Raw genomic sequence first — 20,640 nt, 5'->3', positions numbered from 1 at the left:
AACATGCAGAAACAGATTAATGAGGAAAAATAACTGCAAATGGTGCAAATTTGAAATAAAAACAGAAAATGCTCAAAATATAGCAGTCAGCATCTAGAGAGAATAGACAAGTTCAAGTTTAGGCAGATCCTTTCTTCAGAACTGAAAACTGCAACATCAACAAGCATATTAGCAGAATCAGTAATGAGGAAGGATATGAAAACCAAATCAGTTGCTCCAATTAAAGAGGAAGATTATGGGTTGAATGACCTAGCACCTGCTTAAAACAAAAAATATCCCAGGAAATTGTTAAATGAATTATCAGTGAGACAATGCGATGATATTTTTAAAAATACATCGAATGCACAAAGAGCCAAGACAGAAAGGTCCATCCAAGGAAAAAAGACGACGGGGGGGGGGGGGGGGGGAAAGAGAAAAAAAATCTGCAGTAGGTATGTCAGTTCTATCATGAAAAAAAATTAGGCCAAGACACACTCCCCCCTGCCCCGACCTCCAATTAGAACTATGCTTTGAAGTGTCTGTACCAAGGATGTAACCAACCTCCCCTCAACACCAACAGACTCATCCCACATTCCCTATGCTTTTTGGTTAATTAGTAGGTAACAAGTGAGCGTCTAAAATTCCAAGTTGAGATACTCTTTAGAACATAAACTGCTTCAGATGGAGGGAGGCAGGGAGAAGGAAAGCAAATATTTATTCATTAAAAAGTGACAAGTTGTATGTCCATGGGCATCCAACACAAATCCTCTTGGTCAACCCAATTAACTACTTTTAGCCAAACACAAAAATGCAAGTTACTACCTACGTACATGCCGAGCATAAAGGCTGCAATGAGGGAAAATTGTGTAATGTAACAGCTGTCAGTGCTGAAGGATTTTCATTAGGTCGAAACATGCACCAATATAAACAGAAAAGGTGATGCAACGTCAAACAGCTAAAACCTACCTAAGAATTACTGAAACAATTTATCCTCATTATCAACTGAAACCACACCACCCAGACTAGATTGGAGTTGCTGAAGGGCACAGCTGCAGTTTCTTCATTATTGATCACAAGATTAGCCAAACCTGAAATTCTAACAACTCTCAACATACCAACCAAATGCTGTCATACACAGGCTGTTTTTTAAAATCCACGTCCTATTAAAATAAAGCTAGAGTATATGAGCAAACATTAATAATGCAATATTGGGCTTGGCTCAAGTCTCTCAACTTAATTCATAAAAAGAGCATCTACCCCCTCCAGAATTAGTGCACCGTGACTGCAGGGTGTTCTATCTAAAGAATGCACTGCAGCAATTCGCCAAGGCTTCTTCAGCAGCACCACCCAAACCCACCACCTCTACCACCTAGAAGAACAAGAGCAGCAGGTGGTTGGGAACACCACCTCCAAGTCACACATCATTCTAACTTGGACATACATTGCCGTTTCTTCATCGTCACTGTGTCAAAGTCCGACAACTCCCTACCTAAAAGCATTGTGGGAGCATTTGTCCATTTTCCCCTTCTGCCTCTTAAACACCTGGAGATGGTTTTTCTCTGTTAAAGGGGCTATGTAAATCAGAGTTGGTGTTGAATATGCATTGTACACTTAACTGCTTATCGGCTCATGCTATAAACGTCACTTACTTGGGCAAAATTATGTTCAATTTCTGCTACCTACCTGTTGGGGAATGGCAGTCTACCCATTCCTCATGGATACTTAGACTGTGTCAAACTGTTTTTTTTCCCACATTTAAGCAATCAGATGCTCGATTTGGAAAAGAATGTCCATTTCAGATCATTAATTTGTGTCAATTATAGACTTGGCTTGAAGAATAATGCTCTCAAAAGACATGATGCAATGGACACGCTCCAGATGGAAAGACTTGAAATTATATCTCTTTCCAGCAAGGAAGGCTATTTGCAAACATTTTTCTTTGCATCCAAGATGGTATAACAAGGTTCAGCCAGACACAACTGTAACACGGACAGAGATGTGATGAAATTAACTCAGTTTCATTTAACAAACAGAAAATTTGCAAGAACTTACGGTGGGCAACAGATTTTCTACAGTCAAATATTGCTCCTGCAACAGGGGTTCAGCAAGTGATGGATAACTTTATATTTGAATTTGTGTAAACAAAGGAGAGTTGCAGGTGATGACAGTCAGTGTTGCACTCGTAAGAGATGCACGGAAGCTTAAATGCTGCCCATCTACATGGATTTCTTGGATCTATACAAAATAGACATGAACAACAGCAGATTGTATCACTGGCATGAACATGGGGAGGTGTGGCAATTCTCAGTCCTCCAGAACTTGATAGATCGGAGAGCAGGTTACCCACCATTGGCAGATGATATAGAATCATACAGCAGAGAATGGGTCCATTCGGCCCGTAGTGCCTGTGCCGGCTCTTCAAAAGGAGCTGTTGTAAGGATTTCGGGTGCTTCTTTTAAACTGGTTTAAAGCAATTTTCCTGGTCTTGCAGCCTTTGCCTGCACATCAGACCAATTCCAATAAAACCAATTTCAAAACAGCCCCACCCCCAGCTTTTTCCCCTTAACACTGCAAGTTCGATATCTTCAAATACATGCCCAGAGAAAAGAGAACAAAGTTTTGTCTCAGACTGACAAAAATGATATTGCTCACAATTAAAATGCCAAATGAAACTACTGTATAATAAAACTAGCTGGGGGGACCCGGGGTTGCCAGGGCAGTTTAGAGGGCTGCGCAGTTGACAGCCGGCCACCCGCTGCCACGCCCCCGCTCTGTGTCTCGGGCCGAGCGGTTGTGAGGCCCGGCCCGAGTGACCCCAACTCACCTCCCGCTCCAGTGGGCCGACGCAGCTGCCCCGCTCGCTGTTAAGGAAAAGCGGGGGGGGGGCGGCGGAATGACGGCAAAGTTTCGGGAGGCTGCAGGATTAGGGCCCGCCTGTGATGCACCGATTGGTCAACCATCAGGTCACTGAACTGTAGGATTGGTCAACCGCCAATGAGCAGATTTTTGAACGTTTTTTGTATACTGTCCGAACAATTTTTGTCTGACCAAAAATTAAATACGCCTATGACACTCCCCTGATCATCAGCTTTCTTTTGATATAACATGCTCAGTGGAGTATTTTCATCCCCAAAGACCAACAAGGAAGAAGTTTTACAAAAAAAAGCAACAACGGCATCCCATCATCAGAGGCAATCACCAGTCATGGATCATAGCACCAGAACTGCTAGAAAATCCACCCATCATGCTTAAAATACTGAAGATCAGACAGACAGATGATAAAAGAACACAGCAACATTAAAAGTGTTTGGAAGGAAAGGGGGAAAAATAAACAGGCATTTTTCAATAACAATCAATTCCACCCTACGCCAAGTATTTCATTAGTGTGTCCTGGTGAACAAGCCCAGTTAAAACCACCACAGATCGTACCAACATTCCTGAACTGGGCAACTTTTCAATGATGGGAGCAACATCACCACCCTGTGGAAAGTCAAGACACAACCCAAATATGGAACTTGAAGACAATGGGCCGTATTTTGTGGCCCCTATGGGTGCATACGTGCCCGTAGGGGCTGCACAAGTTCCAGGTTTAGGCATGCACTAAAACGGGAAACTTGCAGTCTGTCAAGAATCATCTTGACAGAACGCACGCATTCCCAGGAACAGGGCTTCTGCGGGCGGAGAGTTGGACTATTTGCCAAACTTCTGCCCAGCGAATGACAGTGAAATTTGTAGGCGCAAGGCCTACTTTTAAAAAACAAAAATACATTTTTTTTCATTAAACATAACATGTAAAATAAGAACTTTATTTTTAGACCATTTAAAATAAGTCAATTTATTTTTCAAAAAATGTAATTTAAAAAATATTTAAATGTAAATTTGATTTTATGTGATTTTTTAAAAATTAAGTGTACGTGTATTTTTGGGGGTATTCCCATTCATATATGGAGTTTCAGTACATACGGAATCCTCATAAGTATGAATGGGGATCCCCTTTTATCATTGGTTGGGCCGGCCCACGTGATCCCAAGGCCTACGCAGAGGCGCCCAGGAGCGCAAGCGTCTGAACCTCTGGGACCATCAGGTAGATTTGCAGATTTTTTGCAGGTTGGAAGCATCCGCCCGCGAGAAGCCTCCAACCGCAAATTCAGGCCCAATATGCTATGCAGGGAGGGGGGTTGAGAAGGAAAGGAACCAGATGAGGAGACAACAAAAATATTGCCCATGCAAATCAGCTTCACGAGAAGTCATGAAGACAGAATACTGTTCAGTTAACATCAAGCTCAGGCAGCAAGCGCCTCCACTCAAACTTATTTTATTCCCTGAATGCCACTCGAACATTTATTTCAGCCAAGTGCCAATCTCGTTTTAATTTAGAAAATTAAATTTGAATGGACACCAAAGAAGAAAAACTATAACATTTGCTCGTCAGCAGAATACTACCTCACAATCTGCACGACTTCAAATATCCAGTCTGCACAGGGCTCTGACAGCAAGCTCATCACCAAAGCTGCTCATCATAGAATAGTACAGCACAGGAGGCCATATGGCCCATCGAGTCTGCGCCAGCTCTTCAGAGCAATCTAGTCAGTCCCACTTCGCATAGCCCTGCAATTTTCTCCTTCAAGTATTTATCCAATTCCCTTTTGAAGGCGACTATTGAATCTATATCCACCACCCTATCGGGCAGTGCATTCCAAATCCTAACCACTCGTTGCATAAAAAAGTTTTTCATGTCGCCTTTGGTTCTTTTGCCCATCAGCTCGCGTTATCGACCCTTCAACTGAGAGAAAGAGTTTCTCTTCATTTACTCTATCTAAATCCTTCATGATTTTAAACACTTCCATCAAACCTCCGCTTGGCCTTCTCTGCACCAAGCAGAACAACCCCAGCTTCTCCAGTCTATCCACGTAACTGTAATCCCTCATCCCTGGAACCATTCTAGTAAATCTCTTCTGTACCCTCGCCAAAGCCTTCACGTCCTTCCTAAAAAGTGTGGTGCCCAGAATTGGAGACAATACTCCAGCTGTGGGCCGAACTAATGTTTTATATAGGTTTAGCATGACTTCCTGGCTTTTGTACTCTATGCCTCTATTCAAAGCCCAGGATCGCATATACTTTATTAAACACTTTGTTAACCTGTCCTGCCATCTTCAAAGATTTGTGTACAAGCACACCCGGTCTTTGTTCTTGCATCCCCTTTAAAATCGTACCATTTAGTGCGTATGATCTCTCCTCATTCTTCCTACCGAAATGCAGCATCTCACACTTTTGCGTCGAATTTAATCTGCCATGTGTCCGGCCATTCCACCAGCCTGTCGATATCTTCTTGAAGTTTACTATCTTCCTCACTGTTACCTACACTTCCAAGTTTCGTTTCATCACGAAAGCTTGCCCAAGTTGCTGCTAATTTTCTCCCGGATTATTGTTTCTAAAAGCTTCCCCACCAACGACATTAAACTGACTGGCCTGTAATTGACAGCTTTATCCTAGTCCCCTTTTTTTTTTTTTTTTTAAACAAAGCTTTAACATTTGCAATCCTCCAGTCTCCTTTGGCACCACCCCTGACTCCAAGGAGGATTCGAAGATTGTGGTCAACACTTGACAATTTCTCACCTTACTGCCCTCAGCACCCTAGGATGCATCCCATCTGGACTGGGTGACTTATCCACTTGAATTACCACCAGCCTTTCTAGTACCTCTATCTATTTTAATCTCATCCAGGATCCCAGCAACTTCATTTGCCATAGCTTTGGCAAAGTCCTCTCCCTTGGTGAACACCGATGCAAAGTACTCATTTAGTACCTCAGCCATGCCTTCTGCCTCCACCAATAGTTCTCCATTTTGGTCCCTAATCGGCCCTGCCGCTCCTCTGGCAACCCTTTTGCTGTTAATAAGCCTATAGAAGACCTTTGGATTCCCTTGGATGTTAACTGGCAATTATTCTCGTACTGTCTTTGCCCCTCTTATTTCCTTTTTCATTTCTCCGCTGTACTTTTTTATATTCAGCCCAATTCTCACTTGCATTATCAGGCTGACATCGGTCATACACCCACTTTTTCTGCTTCATCCTACTCTCCAGCTCCTTCGTCACCCAGTGAGCTCTGGCTTTGGATGCCCTCACTTACCGCCTTGTAGGAATGTACCCGACTGTACCCAAAGCATCTTGTCTTTAAAAGCCGTCCATTGCTCCATTAAATTTTGCCTGCCAGTCTTCAACTCCAACTTATCCAGGCCAAATGCCTCCTGCATTTGCTGAAATTAGCTCTCCTCCAGTTAAGTATTTTTATTCTAGACTGCTCCTTTTATACTTCAGTTTGCAAAAGTGCTAGGGTTGCCGGTTCCCAACACACATCCAGTGACAACCCCAGAACAAACTTGCCAGATTCATTAGGCCCAGCTACTGAGAAAACCTGGGAAGAGAAGACTGAGTGGCACATGAAATGGAAAGAAGCAAAAATGTCAAAAAGTAAGCTGATTGTGGAGAAAAAAATATATACATTATACACAAGTGGATCTTGAGTAATTAGGGTTTTAAGTTTCAAGGCTTTAAGTTGTTCGAATGTGAACATGCTGCATTTTAGGATGATGGAAAGTTTGGAGTTTGCAGTTAAATATAAAATTTGCTTGCAGTGGAATAACAAATTTAGTTTATATCATATCTTTAGAAGGAAAAGTGATATTGTACCTATGGTGCAGGTTAGTGTTCTTGAAAAAAAAGGAAACTGCAAGAACTATTAATGTAGACTACACATGTTGGGAGAAGTGAGTTTCTGAAAGGGGGAAATATTAAAAAAAGGCCGTTGAATGTTGATTTGAGTAGAGCAGAAAATATTATGAGGGCAAGGATTTGTGGGCGAGAGGGAAGGAAGGAAGGGAGAATGACGCCTGCAACAAGTGGAAGGCCTAAAAGAACAGGAAGCGCCGAATGGATTTAGAGCCGGTAGTAGGTCATGGGCCTGGCGAGGCCTGGGGGCGGCAGCAGAAAGCAGAGCAAGATGTGTAACGAATGTACAAATTAGTTCGTTAATTAATAGATTTTTTTTCCTTCAATTTGAAGCTTTACTTGTTGTTCTGCTGCAGCTGTTCAAAAAGTACTTGTCAGATCGACAAATCAGGACTACGAGGGCCAGAAGAAGCTACAGTTGAGAAAAACCACACTTGGGATAATTATAATCAATTGGATTAAACAGTGATTGAGAAGCGTTCATGAAAAGTGACAAAGTAGCGAGTGTTATAGGAAGGAAGCATTGCGCTGACAAGACTACCGTTTTTTTTTCACTCGTGGTATTAATTTCACAATGTAAAAATGCAATGAGTTCATGTGTAAGCAGTATTAGCAACCCCAACCCACCTAATTAATGCAATTTCAATTATGAAAATTTCATGCAGGTGAAATGAAAATCAACCAAGTCAGTCAATCTAAAAATGAACACTTAAGACTTCAAATATGCAATATTTTAATATACAGAATAATTTGATCTGAAGTTGGGGCAGCTGCCTCATGCAAGAATTTTTAGTAGTTTTCTATTTATCTTTTCAAAATTGAAGTGCTTTAAAATCAAAGCTTAAAAACCCATCATTCTTCACAAAGACCAGATCAAATTCAAAAAATAGAATACATTTTTAGGTGATTGTAATAGAAAACTGATTAACTAAGCAAAAAGAAAAAAAAAAATCACAAGTGCTGAAGCATTTCCAGCTGCCTCAGTCATGTTATTTGGCCATATAAAGGGTTATAGAAAAGGAGAAATGTCAGGAATTTTGCATAAGCATAACCACATTTAAAGTTTTACAAAGCTGCGTTTAATTCAGTCATACCAATCAGGATTGCTTTCCCCCCCCCCCCCCCCCCCAACCAAAAGTTCCAGCTCTTGACTGAAACTAGATTTCAAAGAGTCAAGCTTACATTTCCCTTGGGCTTTCCACATTTCTGTACTTTGTGCACTGGAGCATGCGGTTTCACAAAAATCTTACAGAACCCAAAAGGAAGTCAAAGGGTGACTTTTTAACATGTCCATCAAAACCAATACACTGTGCAGAGGACTGCCAACATGAAAAGTTTAAATACCCTGGAGACAAATTCAACAGGATGAGAATATGGTGAGGGAGCTGACCAGGAATTTCCCTAGTGAGAAATAAGATTTTGACCTGGAACCAAACGATTGTAGTTTCAGATTCAGCAACACTAGAGTCAGGTCCGAAGCTCAGCCTAAAATAACTAGCCTGGATCAGAGACAGTACCATCAACTTCCCCGTGTTCTGGGAAGACAAAGCCAACCAATCATCTTTAGTTAACTAACCTCTGTTCATTTGGTCTTGCACTTACCAATAGAATCTACACAATATTTTCACCTTTCCCATGCCAAAACTCAAGAAAACATTAGAAGCATGCTACTATACTCTGTTAACCAGCCAAATGTATCACACAGCTATTCTACAAAAGCCATACAATCTTTACAATACAGCAGGTTTCATAGTTTTTTCCCTCTGCAATGCATGCAAAATGAATAATTCACTGCACATGATAAAATATCAATGAACTGCAGATTTCTTGATAAACATGCAATAAAGTCACAATCGTTATCCTTCAAGTCTGATCACATAAAAGGATTAAAAATCACCAACAGAAATAACCTTCCCACTTGTATTTGTAAATTGAAGTCCGTTCCCAAAACCTGCAACCTTCAATTTTTTTTCCAAACCTTTCATTTTTTCTGCACAACAGTGAACCTGAAGCTTGCCCCTCTCCACTGACATTCAACTACTATTTCAACAAACTATCCCAGCAGCCTACTCATCTCAATAGACTGCAGAGGCAAGATTTTTGAAATTCCATTTAAATTTCCTTTGAAGGTGGCAGGACAAGTTGAGAAGACCGTCAAAAAGGCATACAGGATTCTTGGCTTTATGAAGAGGAATGGAGCACAAAAGCAAGGAAGCTCTGTCAACCCTTCATAAAATACTGGTTGAGCCTCAGCTGGAGTACTGTGGCCAATTCTGGGCACCACATCTTAGGAAGGATGTCAAGGCCTTAGAGAAGGTGCAGAGGAGATTTACTAGAGCGGTTCCAGATGTGAGGGATTTCAGTAATGCAGACAGACTAGAGAAACTGGGATTATTCTCCTTAGAGCAGAGGAGAATAAGGGGAGATTTAACAGAGGTGCTAAAAATCTTGAAGGGTCTTTCAATTGTTGTTCACAATTTGGACTCTGGAATCAGAATTACATTTTCTAAATTTGCAGACAACACCAAATTCAAGGGTGTAGTGGACAAAATACACGCAAGGTGATGCATTTTGGTAGGAAGAATAAGGCGGCTACATACGGCTTGGATACCAAAAGTCTAAATGAAAAGTAGAGCAAAGGGATCTAGGGGTACAGATACACAAATCACAATGTAGCGATGCAGGTCAATAAAAAAAGCAAACCAAGCATTCTGGTTCATTCTAGAGGGATAGAATTGAAAAATAGGGAAGTTAAACTTACTTAGAACCTTGGTCAGACCACGTCGAGTATTGTGAACAATTCTGGTCTCCATATTATAACAAAGGATTAGAGGCATTGGCGAAGGTGCAAAAAAGATTCACAAGGATGATCGTTATAACCTCTCAGTTCTGCTATCAGCAAAGACTGAACAGGCTGGGGCTCTGCTCTAGACAAGAGGCGGCTGAGGAGTGACCTAATAGAGTTGTTAAAGATAAATGAAAGGGTTTGATCGGGGAGATGTGGAGAAAATGTTTTCACTTGTGGGTGAGACCAGAACTATGATAGTCACTAATAAATCCAAGAGAATTCAGGAGAAACCTCCTTACCCAAAGGGTGGGGGGGAATGTGGAAGGTGCTACCACAAGGAGTAATTGAGGCAAATAACAGATGCATTCAAGGAGAAACTAGTGAAGCACAAGAGGAGGGGAAAGAAATAGAAGTTTATGCTGATAGGGTTAGATGAAGAGGGTGGGAGGAGGCCTGTGTGGTGCATAAACGCCAGCGTAGACCAGTTGGGCCAAATGGCCTGTATGTGCTCTAGACTGGACATAATTCAATGTTTTGATAGAGTAAATAAGGAGCATCTGTTTCCAGTGGCAGAAGGGTCAGTAACCAGAGGTCACAGATCTAAGCTGACTGGCAAAAGAACCAGAGGAAAGATGCGGAAATATATGAATTGCGATGATCTGGAACAGTGTTTGAAAATGTGGAAGCAGATTCAACAATAACTTTCAAAAGGGAATCGAATAAATACTTGAAAAGGAAACATTTGCATGGCTATGGGGAAAGAGCAAGGGAGTGGGACTAATTGGCTAGCTCTTTGAAAGAGCTGGCACAGGCACGATGGGCCGAATGGGCTCCTTCTGTGGTGCATCATTCTGTAACTGACCCAATCTTTGGCTGCGATTTGTCAGCAGGGAGAACAAAACATGGTTAAAGTGGGATGCAAAATTAACAGTTAAGGGAGACAGAACCAGAAGCTGTTAAAGTGGATTGGGGGAGAGAAGGCAAGTGTTACCTTTGCACCATCACCAATATAACATATAGCACTTTTAACGTAGAACAATGTCGCAAGGAGCTCCACAGGAGGTACGATCAAAAATAATGAACACCTAGCCCAAAAATAAGATTAAGCGGGGTGACCGAAAGCCTGGTCAAAGAGGTGGGTTTTATGGAGTGTCCTATAGGAGAGGGAAGTATGGAGACAATTCCAGAGCCTTGATGCAAGTGGCTGCCTTTTTCCCCACAACTATGAGACCACCTGCAAATTTGTGATTACCTATATGGTGCAACACCCCAGGCACAGAAATCTGTGTGAACTAAAACTTCATGTTTCATTCACCAAGATAGGAAATACAAAAAAAGCTGTGCTATTAGGTAAAAAAAAAATCTGGTGGATTGTCCGCACTCATTGACAACCAGATTTATGAAGACACATTAAATATATCAGTGTCAGCACATGGCCGAGTATCAGGATCTGCAGAATGGAGCCCGCCCAGTCAAAATTCTAGTTTGAAAAGACAGGGTGGGAAAGAAGGATTAACCAGAGAAGGTTCAATTATGCTGCTCAAGAAGTGGGCACAAAGACAAACCACCATTTTTTCCACTGCATAGGAACCACACTTTCATATATTACATCATCCTATGGACTGAAGGGGTTATATTAGACTGTGCACTTGAGATTTTGAAAAAGAGAGTATATGTTTACATAAAAACAGCAATCCATAATTTATCCAGATTATCAGCCTCAGTACAGTAATTGGTAAATAGTATTCAGCCACTCAGGTTTCCATTTAAAAAGACATGGGACGGAGAGGAAAACGGATTATACTGCAATTTTACTTACCCAAGGATTTGCGTGCGTCTTGGAAGACTGCTCTGATGAAAAGTAGTAATGCAAGCAGTTGCCTGAAAAAGAAAGTGAACTTTTTATTGATTGAAAGATTACAGCAAGACTAACTACATATTTACGAGACTTAAAACTATGATTCAGAAACAAATCCATTTTAAATTAGAGATTGGATATAAAGAGAAATACGAAATAAAATTAATTTTGAAAGACTGAATATAATGAGCATTAACGTCAACTAACACACACACTGAAAGGCAAGAATGAATTCTATGTGCCCGCATGCAGCAAGACCTGGACGACACCCAGGCTTGGGCAGATAAATGGCAAGTAACATTCGCACCACACAAGCGCCTGTCAATGACAATCTCCAACAAGGAGTCTAACCATTGCCCCTTGACATCCACTTGCCTGGATGAGTGCAGCTCCAACCACACTCAAGAAGCTTGACACCATTCAGGACAAAGCAGCCTACTTGACTGGCACCCCATCCACCACCTTAAACATTCACTCCACCACCAGCGCTCCGTGGCTGCAGTATTTACCGTCTACAAAATGCAGCAATTCGCCAAGGCTTCAAAAGCACCTCCCAAACCCACGACCTCTACCACCTCGAAGGACAAGGCAGCAGGCGCATGGAACACTATCGCCTCCAAGTCACACACCATCCTGACTTGGAAATACAGCATCGTTCCTTCATCTTCACTGGATCAAAATCCTAGCACTTCCTCCCCAACAGCACTATGGGAGTACCTTCACCATACAGACTGCAACTGTTCACCAAGACAGCTCACCACCACCTTTGAGGGCAATAAATGCTGGTCTTGCCAGCGACGCCCACATCCCATGAATTAATAGAAAGTAAAATAGAACTTAGGGCACGAAGACCACAAAACAAAACAAAAAAAATCTTCAGACTGCGAAACACAACTCCACTTTGCTCTTGCAAACAACTGCATGTAATATTAGTTTTGAACAAGGTTGAAATTGCAGTGCTCAGATTCAGTGTTCACTCAACCAGCAGCACTAATCATCCTCCTCTTGCTGCTCAGCTTATTACTGGTAAATTTCAGCATCTGGTCCTGCAGGTTTTTTGGCTGCCATGCATCAATAGTAGCTGCCAGAATCTTCCAACATTCTAGTCTGCTGCATTGGAAATATGCCAAAAGCACATGAAAAGCCAACATCAATATTTTCAAGGTTTCTATACCCACAAAACAGGTTTTCCAAAACTGGTATCAACAAGCAATGTCAGTTATTGTAAATGTTTATGTACTTGAGCACCAATATCAAAGGAAAACATCGTAAATATCGGAAACTTTTTTTTAAATCCAGGACCAACGTGGTGCCGGTTCATCAAAAATTCCAGATAACCGAAAGCTACAGTAGAAGATACGGAGAGCTGAGAGCTCCGTATAAAGCAACAAACAATGGCCACAAGTTCCAAGCATCTCTGTAGCTTAGCAACAGCTGCAGCCACACCCTTGCACAGCAACAGATCGAGGAAGGCAAGTAATAAAACTTACTTGAACCTACTCCTGAATTTTGCCGGTTAACCAAGATTTCCGGTTATTTAGGTGCTGGTAAATCGAAAAAGTTTCCTGTATCCTTAAGGTCCCTTGCAAAAAATTCTCGCATTACAAATGGGTTGGGGGGGGGGGGGGGGGGGGGGGGGTGGAAATTGAATAATTTTTATGGTCTTTGTTCACCGTATCACAATCCTATGATAACCGGTGCCGCAAGCCAAAACATCAAGAGAAACAGTGGAGCAAACGGATTAAACTTTGCCATCTGGGAATACTGCCACAGCAAAATTCAGTGTAAAGCTAAAAAATATCAAGTTCTTTCACCCGTGTTGTAACTTCTAATTTATGGGAAAAACAGACATAAAATCAGTCGAATATTTTGCAAACTTAGTCTTAACTCTTCCAATTTTCTTGCTGGATTTTTCTTCTGAAAGCAATGACTTATGCTGTAGTGTCCACAGAGTTGAAGTGGCAATTCTTTATGCAAGAGCCTGCAGGGTTAGTACAGAGCGACATCAGAACCAAGGTGATGGGGATCATATCAAAGCATCATCCTTTCCTACAACCATGGTGGTTAACTCACATAAACCAGTGATTGAACAGGGGGCATCCCTTGTCCACGTGGTTCTGTACCATACAATGTAATGTGCTTCCCTACTGAACGAAATGATTAAAAACTGCCTTTTATTTCTTGACCCTATACCCTACTTTGGTTTCTTTGTACTGCTTACTATTGTGAGCCAATGCAGCAGGTAGGTGTTGCCCTCATAGCCCTCTATTGACCTTCAACTGTTCTCTGGGTGTTGCATAAATGTCGGCAGCTCTTACTCGAATTAGATCTTTTTGGTGATCTTCATCACCAAGGATTGACATATTGCTCGAGTGAGCAGAGGATGAGGTGGGCTTAAAAATATAAAAAACAAACTACTGTAATGCTGAAGGATTTGGCTCCAACAAAATTGTGTGGTAACAAGAAAGAGCAAGAAAAACCTTCACATAAGAGGGTTGAGAGGCTGTGGCATGCACGGACAGTTGATGCTTGAAGCAGAGAACATATCAACCTTTAAGAATAGGTCAGATGGGTGGTTAAGGGGAATAAAGGGATATGGGAACAAAGCAGGCACATGGGATTAGAACTGCTGCTTGTGTGTAGGATAAACACCAACAAGGACTGGTTCGGCCAAACAGCCTATTTCCATATTGCAATTTGTTATGTAATTCTATGAATATGGTAGCACCCCCAAAGCCAACTGCACCTGTATTGACGTTTAGTTTACAATGTTGGAAATAAAGCTGGAAAAATAGACCATGACTAAGGGAAGGGCTACATACAGCAGGCATACAAAATTAGCAAACTTTGAGCTATGTGCTGTTTATATACCCTGGCTTGAATGCAGTCAGCCTCAGACATACCCTTAGGGTTCTATCTTTCTTGAAACAGCATGAACATGGAGAACTCTGAAAGTTTCCCCGTACATTACTTGCTTTTTTTTGCCAACCCTTCTCGTATTTAAGAGCACTTTGGTTGTGTAACCTGTTCAAAATAAATTTAAATAGCTTCAGCTTAATTGTTGATACAAAATGCAGCTTTCAGCTTCAATAACGGTGGAAAGCAGCAACTCAAGGCAGAAAATATTTTCAGGCGACCACTCAGTCGTGCCCTTCATAAAGAACTGCGATTTTAAACAAAAAAAAACCCTGCTGCATACAGAACAATATTTTCATTAGACCCTGACTGGAGCATTCTGGTGCCTGAAGCATCCTCGCCACATTGCTGACCTGAAATAAAAACACCGTGCTGGGAAAGTCATCGGGGAACAACCTCGCATTCCAATACAGATCGGTGAACAAGTTGGAAAATCACCAAGATTTTGTTTTGACGTTGAAGATGTGTGTGCTTCCCCCAATGACTCACTTGTTATTTCAGTACCCAACATCAAACAGGCACACAGATTCAAAAGGTCCCAGGTTCAATTCCCTTTCTGTGCCAAGTCAGCTGGTCTTATCCAGGGCGAGACAAGGGCCCCCTACAGCTGACCTCCGGAAAGAGCAAGGAAATAAAATGGCCAAGGCTCCTTGCTCCAGATTGCTGTCCAATGACTCCTGATGGAAAGTTAAAATACATGCACGCAAAGGGCAAGATTGGGCTCATCTTAGTCGCCATCCGTGGTAGAATAGTTCATGTATACACGTCTCACAAGCCAAATGGCCACTTAACAAGTTACCGGAGGGCAGCAATGCCTGTGGAAATTTTTACCAGCACAAATTGGAGCCTTCAGAAGGTCAGAGGTACCGAGAAAAGATTGGGGATAAAGAGTGTATTATTAGCTGTTTGTTCAAACTTCACTACAGCACACCACACCAGAGTTACAATAAACACCATGAAATGGTGGGATAGAGCTTTGTGCCAGCACTGCGCCACCAAGTTGCAACGTGAGCCACGATGTCTTAAGTAGTTGGCACCGCCACAAAAGAGGGACAAAAAGATACTTCTGGCTGCTGTTGTGCAGCTATTTCTAAAAGAGAGACCTGGGCGGAATCATCCATTCAATCACTGATGACTTGTAAAGGATGAGAGAGAGGGAGAGAGAGAGAGAGAGAGAGAGAGAGAGAGAGAGAGAGAGAGAGAGAGAGAGAGAGAGAGAGAGAGAGAGAGCACACCTTCTCTCCGAGGTATTATCCTTTTGTGAGCCAGGCACTCCCTACTTGCTCGATGAATTGGCCAATTTTCTGGCATTAGCTTCGACAGTGAATTTTGTCAACTTATACTACGAGAGGGGGCAACATAGTTGATTGCAGTCCTGTCCTTACTCGATGTCCACACACAAGCACTTTCCAGGACTCGTCGCTGGATGGGAATCAGAAAATGGAACCCGGTTTGATTTTTCTCTCCCTATCCCAAGGGCATGAAGACCAACTGCAGTAGCTCAACCACACCTCGAACCGAGACACGTTAACTGCACGCACACCCATTTTTAATTAGGTCTACTCAGGCCACCGGCCTTAGCAAGCCCTTGCAGTTTTACACTGGTTTAGCAGCTGGCTGCGTGAAGCTCACACCTGGGAACCAGACTGCAGTAGCACAATTTAAAAAGCCAATCAAGTTTTGCTCACAAACTGAAATCAACTATTTCACACACTGACGAACAGGTGAGCGTCCAATGCTTACAGATAAGACTTTACAATGGAGAGAACAAAACCACGATTACATACCACGGGCACAGATATTCTAAAGCAAAGATAATTTTTGTATTTGAAAATCGTGTTTGGCACATGAAAATTCCCATTATGAAAACACGATGACCTAAGCCCACAGATTGAAAGCATTTGTTTGGCAAATCGTAAGGGCTGTCACTGCTGAATATCTCATCCATCAGTTCCACAAATAAGCAATAACAATGAGAACTGCTTTACTCAGTATGTTCAAAAGAAACCATGAGGGACTATCCAGGGCGCCAAAATATTTTTTTTTTTACAAGAGCCACATAGTTTTCAAAAATATGCATCCAGACAAAAGAGTTTATTACACCAACATTAATAAGCTTCTCGTCTACATCACAAGTACAAAAAAAAGTCCTGCAACCAGCACACGTCTGAGCTTCTTGACGGAAATTGGTATCTGAGACACCTCAAAAAGGGGCATAGTTTGATGGGTTAATCACATATTTGGTTTTAACCAAACATGAAAATGAGAAATATATGTAAAAAGACTACCGAGAGCTTGGTTTGAGTATAAAACAAGGTTTTAATCAACTGTTTCAAAACCATGAGATTTCTAGTTACATCACTAGTTCCTGGTTACAGAAACATCCTGAGCAAGCTGGGCCCACGCCCGAGTATTATACTCCTTGGACAGCGCCACCAGCTGGCCGCCCAGTGTTGCTTCATGAGTCATGATAAGATTCATGACAAAATATATATACCAGTAACCTGCAGAAAACTGATCAAAACCCTCATCTTTCTTTTGTAATTACCATTCACAAACCAGCAAGTATCACAAAAATCAACTGATCAAATTGCTTAAATAATTTCTTGGACCATTTTCATGTCCGCATACAATTAGAAACATATGACAAGAAACATGTGACTTAACAATTGATTAGTAAATTTAATGATATTAAAAAAGGGGTTTTGAAAGAGATGGCCATTGGGATAGTGGACGCTTTGGTTGTCATCTTCCAAAATTCTATAGAATTTTGTAACGGTTCCTGCAGATTGGAGGATAGCAAATGGAACCCCGCTATTTAAGGGGGGGGGGGGGGGAATGAAAAAAAAAAAAGAGAAAACGGTGAACTACAGACCCGTTAGCCTCACATCAGTAGTTGGGAAAATGCTGGAATCTATTATAAAGGATGCAATAACTGGGCACTGAGAAACTAATAGTAAGATTGGGCAGAGTAAACATGGATTTATGAAAGGGAAATCCTGTTTGAGCTCTTTGAGGATGTAACTAGTGGAGTAGACAAAAGGGGAACCGGTAGATGTGGTGTATCTGGATTTTCAGAAGGCCTTAGTTAAGGTCCCACACAAGAGGTTGGTGAACAAAATTAGGGCACATGAAATTGGGGGTAATATACATACTAGCATGGATTGAGAATTGGTTAACAGACAGAAAAGAAAGTAGGGATAAACGGGTCTTTCAAGATGGCAGGCTGTGACCAGTGGGGTACCGTAAGGATCGGTGCTTTGGTCCCAGCTATTCACAATCTATATCAATGATTTGGATGAGGGAATTAAATGTAAAATATCCAAATTTGCTGATGATAAAGCTAGGTGGCAGTCGAAGAGGATGTGAAGAGGCTTAAAGGGGATCGCGACAGGCTCAGTGAGTGGGTGAGAACATGGCAGATGCAATATAATGTGGATAAATGTGAAGTTATTCACTTTGGTGGAAAAAGCAGAAAGGCAGAGTATTTCCTAAGATTGGAGAATACAGATGCTCAAAAGGGACCTGGGTGTCCTTGTACATGAGTCACTGAAAAAGTGAATGTGCAGGTGCAGCAAGCAATTAGGAAGGCAAATGGTATGCTGGCCTTCATTACAAGAGGATTTGAGTACAGGAGTAAAGAAGTCTTACTCCAATTATATAGGACCTTGGTGAGATCACACCTGGAGTACAGTGTACAATTTTGGTCTCCTTAACTAAGGAAGGATACACTTGCCATAGAGGGAGTGCAACGAAGGTTCACGAGATCGATTCCTGGGATGGCGGTACTGTCGTATGAGAAGAGATGGAGTAAACTAGGCCTGTATCCTCTTGAATTCAGAAGAATGAGGGGATCTCATTGAAGCATACAAAATTATTACAGTGCTTGATAGGGTGGATCCTGGGGAGTCTCGAACCAGGGGCCACAACCTCAAGATAAAGGGTAGGCCATTCAGGACTGAGACGAGAAGAAATTTCTTCAGAGGGTGGTGAATCTTTGGAATTCTCTGCCCCAGAGGCTCAGTCATTGGGTATATTCAAAACAGAAGTCAATAGATTTCTGACTAGTAAGGGCATCAAGGGATATGGCGGTGGGGCCGGTGAATGGAGTTGAGGCAGAAGATCAGCCATGATCTCATTGAATGGCAGAGCAGGCTTGAAGGGCTGAATGGTATGCTCCTGCTCCGATTTCTTATGTTCTTAAGGAAGATTAATATCTGCAAGGTCCCACAAACAGCAATGAGATGACCAGTTAAATCATTTTGGTATTGTTAGCGGAGGATTAAATGTTGGCCAGGACACAGAACTTCCTGCACTTCTTGCAATAACAACTTGCATTTTTTCATGCCTTTCACAAAGTCAAACTTCCCAAGGCACTACAAGAGTGTTATCAAGCACTGAGCCACACAAGATGATATTAGGACAAGTGACAGAGATAGGTTTTAAGGAGCATCTTAAAAGGTGGAGAGAGAGGCAGAGAGCAACGTTCCCTTCCACGCAGCCCAGGACTGGCTGTTCCAATGTTAAATCTCGTGCATGTGCGTAACAGTGTAATGGACCATGCTGCCTGTTAAAGGGGTCACATACCCCCCAAAACAATGAGGGAGCATTGGTAAAAAGGCAGAGATGCTTAGGGAGGGTATTCCAGTACTTAGTGCCATGGGATCTTTATGTCCAAGCTGGAGTCTGAGGTGCAGACATTGCAGGGCATCAGGGAGGGGGGAGAGTTACCTGGACACTTTGATTCGGGAGGCAGTCACACCCCATCAGTTAAATAGTGGTACAGGTCTGGTTAGCGGTCAGGGACAGAAGGGTGACTGCAACTCAGGCAGCTAAGGTGAACCCAGGTGAAGTGCTGGAGAAGCCTTGGCATTTGTCCTTATCCAACAGGTATGAAGTTCTTGCTGCCTGTGTGGATGAGAGAAAAGCCTGCAGGATAGATGAGCAAGCTGATCATGGCATCCTGGTGCAGGAGGCCATTCAAATGAGTAGTGAAAGGGAATGTAGTTGTGGTAGGGGACAGTACAAGTCAGAGGGAGAGGTACTGTTCTCTGCAGCCTCGACCAGGAGTGTCGAAGGTTGTGTTACCTACCTGGTGCCAGGGTTAAAGACATCTCCTCGTGGCTGGAGAAGAACTGGAGAGTGGGAAGGGGAGGATCCAGTTGTCGTGGTCCACGTAGGAACCAACAACATAGGTAGAACTAGGAATGAGGTTCTGCTGAGAGTTTGAGGAGTTGGGGGTCCAAATTGAAAAGCAGAACCTCAGAAAAAGGTAATAATCTCTGGACTGCTACCCGAAATGAGTTAATAGCAGAGATAGAAATTAATAAGTTTGATCTGATAGCCATTACAGAGATATGGTTGCAAAGTGACCACAGTTGGGAACTAAATATTCCAGGATACTTGAAGTTTAGAAGAGATAGGCAAAATGGAAAAGGAGTTGGGGTAGCCCTGATAAAGGATGGGCTAAAGACAGTAGAGAGAAAAGATCTTGGCTCCAAAAATCAAGTAGTAGTATCAGTTTGGGTGGAGCCAAGAAACAGCAAGGGGCAGAATACATTGGTGGGAGCATTTAAAGAATACATAATTTACAACAAATATACATTCCTTTAAGGCACAAAAACCCCACAGGGAAAGTGGTCCAGCCGTGGCTAACAAGAGAAGTTAAAGATAAAGATAGTATTAGATCAAAGGAAGAGGCTTATAATGTTGCCAAAGAGAGCAGCAAGCCTGAGGAGTGGGAAGATTTTAAGAATTCAGCAAAGGACCAAGAAATTGATAATGAAAGGGACAATAACGAGACACAAAACAGACTGTAAAAGCTTCAATAGGTATGTAAAAAGGAAAAGATTTGCAAAAGTAAAAGGTGGATCCCTTACAGGCTGAGACAGCAGAAATTAGAATGGGGAATAAGGAAATGGCTGAGAAATTAAACAAATACTTGGCGTTTGTCCTCATGGAAGACGCAAAAAAAACCTCCCAGAAATAGTGAAGAACCAAGGGTCTCGCGAGAATGAGGAAATGTAAGAAATTAGTATTAGGAAAACAATAGTACTGGAGAAATTAATGGGACTGAAAGTGGATCAATCCTCTGGACCAGAGAGCCTATATCCTAAGGTTTTGAAAGAGGTGGCTATAGAGATAGTGGATGCATTGGTTGACATCTTCCAAAATTCCATTGATTCGAGAATTGTTACCTTCCAATCTGTGGGAACCAATGTAACCCCACTATGGAAGGTAACAAATGTAACCCCACTATTTAAGAGAGGGAAAGAGAAAACAGGGAACTACAGATGAGTTAGCCTGACATCAGTAGTAGGGTAAATGCTTTATTATTAAGGACGTGGTAACAGGGCACTTACGATTGGGCAG

The 20,640-nt window shown here is 42.1% G+C and overlaps 1 protein-coding gene across 10 annotated transcripts in view; it reads right to left on the bottom strand.

Moving 5' to 3' along the window:
- Window positions 1-20,640, bottom strand: part of arvcfb (ARVCF delta catenin family member b) — a 369,553-nt gene that overhangs the window by 273,287 nt on the left and 75,626 nt on the right. For 8 of the 10 annotated variants that reach the window (XM_086011973.1, XM_086011979.1, XM_086011978.1 and 5 more), the window contains one exon: window positions 11,314-11,375. The exons of the other annotated variants lie outside the window; for them this stretch is intronic. The gene's annotated coding sequence lies outside the window, so the exon portion shown is untranslated. The remainder of the gene's footprint in view (window positions 1-11,313; window positions 11,376-20,640) is intronic. 10 annotated transcript variants of the gene reach the window in all.

Source organism: Somniosus microcephalus, chromosome 19 (genome assembly GCF_052327205.1).
Source record: "Somniosus microcephalus isolate GS21.2 chromosome 19, FLI_Smic_1.0, whole genome shotgun sequence".
NCBI classification, from domain to species: Eukaryota; Metazoa; Chordata; class Chondrichthyes; order Squaliformes; family Somniosidae; genus Somniosus; species Somniosus microcephalus.
Note: the sequence above shows the minus strand (reverse complement) of the source record. Positions and strands in the feature narration are given on the sequence as shown.